This window comes from Schistocerca gregaria, unplaced genomic scaffold, assembly GCF_023897955.1.
Source record: "Schistocerca gregaria isolate iqSchGreg1 unplaced genomic scaffold, iqSchGreg1.2 ptg001142l, whole genome shotgun sequence".
Lineage (NCBI taxonomy): Eukaryota > Metazoa > Arthropoda > Insecta > Orthoptera > Acrididae > Schistocerca > Schistocerca gregaria.
The window spans coordinates 1-2500 of record NW_026062474.1 but is presented as its reverse complement, the minus strand read 5'-3'; positions in this window follow the sequence as shown (position 1 = coordinate 2500).

The window sequence follows — 2500 nt, the reverse complement described above, 5'->3', positions numbered from 1 at the left end:
CTAACAGCAACCCTCTGAACATAGTTCACTGCTTGGATCCTCTGGTGTCATGTGTATTTCTTGATGCCATGGTGCGTACCCTCACATAAAGGTCTTTCGAGTGTTGCGTACTTTCTACACAGTCCCCGCTAACCACTGGAAGGGTGTACCGCTACAGAACGAATATCGCCCTCCCCTCCTGCCCTTCCAAGCTGGTCGGTCAGGCGTTTGTTTGTGAAATGAGCCTTGCAGCTGTTCAGTTGCATTCGGTTGTCGATGCAGTCAGTGTACGTTGTGGTACGGCCTGTGTGGACTGTCCGCTGATGTACGCGTAACCCACACTGATCATCCGTCGTTACGTACTGAGTGACATAATGTGGCACATGCTTGACCGTACACCGGCTGCGCCCTACAATGGCGAATCATAAGGGCCATATGTTGTGCACGATGCTACTTGTCTCGTCTCCCCATTACAGCGAGATTGCACTGTTGTACGCCGTACAGACATGTGGTAAGTAGGTACGGACGAAAGTATTGCATGTTGGCCCCCCCCCCCCCCCCTCCTCCCTCTGCCGGGAATCAGCGTGAGCCGTCTGTTGATGTAGCGACGAGGGTTTTCCTATTTAATCGTATTGCCCCACACAACATGATAGCACGGTGGACCGCGTTCCACATCTGCGACATGCTACAGAGGCCGGTTGACAGTCGACCGCGCAAGGGACATTGCACACGTGCGCGGACCATCTTCCACGTGTTCTCTCGTGTACATGCCGCAGTGTGTATGTGGGCTGATGTAGCGTGTCGTGACACATAACATGCAGGCATGCCAGAATCGTAGATTTCGCAAATGTAGATTGACGTATACGTTTGCTGCCAAAGATCCGCAAATGAACTGGAAATCAGTTGTTGAGCGGTTGTTCGCGCTGCAGGTGCATCGGTGATAGCGACGATCGGTACATCTGTGAACCGGTTGTTTCGGCGGTACCCGCCATGCCCCCGAACCTGAGTTGGCCATGTGGGTATGAAGCGATACGAGGCTGTGGCTTGGCGGGACAGTCCCCGGCCGGTGAGGGGGGGCCGCCCGGCGTGCTGGCCGCGCGCTGCGTGAGCGCACGCACTACAGCCGGCTGGTGGGGGGCGCCCAGTGGCAGGAGCGCCGGCCGACGGGCCCGGCTGGCGTCCCAGCTATGCGCCGGCGCACCCTGCGCGCGGCGCCAGGCGGCCAAAGTGGGTTCTGCCGAGCCCGGTGCGAAGCGCGGTGGACATCTGCAGTGTGCTGGTCCGATTGCGGACTGTGTGCGTTGAGGATGCGCCGCCGCCCGGCACTCGGCGTCGCGACGCCGTCTGCTGCTCGGTCGCCCCCAGCGGTTCTCGCAGGTGGTTTGTATCGCAGCTCTGCGGACGTGTTGGCGCGTGCGCTGTGCTGGGAGAGTTCGCTTCTGCACCCAAGTGGGGCTTTGCCCTTCTGTGGCGCTGGCGTTGGAGCTGCCGGTCACCGTAGGTGGCGCGTGTTGTTTCCCGCCGGCAATGCCACGACAGCACGCTCCCGGGCCTCTGTCGGCAGCGGCAAGCTCAGTTGGGAGCACGGGTGTTCGCACTGAAAGCGTCTACTCGCCTATCTCCGGGCGATTGCGCCTCTCTCGAACCCGACCAAGTACTTAGGACGGCGCTGCGCGCCGCCGGGACCTGAGAGGGTTTCGAGGTGTATCGTGCAGGGGAGCTCAGCCTCCTCCTGTTTGCAGAATAATTGAGCGGACGCTTGCGTGTTCGCGCGGGCCCTCGGGACACACTCCCGGGCGGCCGGCTGCTCAGCTCTCGTTGACGCAGCTCCCTGGTTGATCCTGCCAGTAGTCATATGCTTGTCTCAAAGATTAAGCCATGCATGTCTCAGTACAAGCCGCATTAAGGTGAAACCGCGAATGGCTCATTAAATCAGTTATGGTTCCTTAGATCGTACCCACGTTACTTGGATAACTGTGGTAATTCTAGAGCTAATACATGCAAACAGAGTCCCGACCAGAGATGGAAGGGACGCTTTTATTAGATCAAAACCAATCGGATTGGCTCGTCTGGTCCGTTTGCCTTGGTGACTCTGAATAACTTTGGGCTGATCGCACGGTCCTCGTACCGGCGACGCATCTTTCAAATGTCTGCCTTATCAACTGTCGATGGTAGGTTCTGCGCCTACCATGGTTGTAACGGGTAACGGGGAATCAGGGTTCGATTCCGGAGAGGGAGCCTGAGAAACGGCTACCACATCCAAGGAAGGCAGCAGGCGCGCAAATTACCCACTCCCGGCACGGGGAGGTAGTGACGAAAAATAACGATACGGGACTCATCCGAGGCCCCGTAATCGGAATGAGTACACTTTAAATCCTTTAACGAGTATCTATTGGAGGGCAAGTCTGGTGCCAGCAGCCGCGGTAATTCCAGCTCCAATAGCGTATATTAAAGTTGTTGCGGTTAAAAAGCTCGTAGTTGGATTTGTGTCCCACGCTGTTGGTTCACCGCCCGTCGGTGT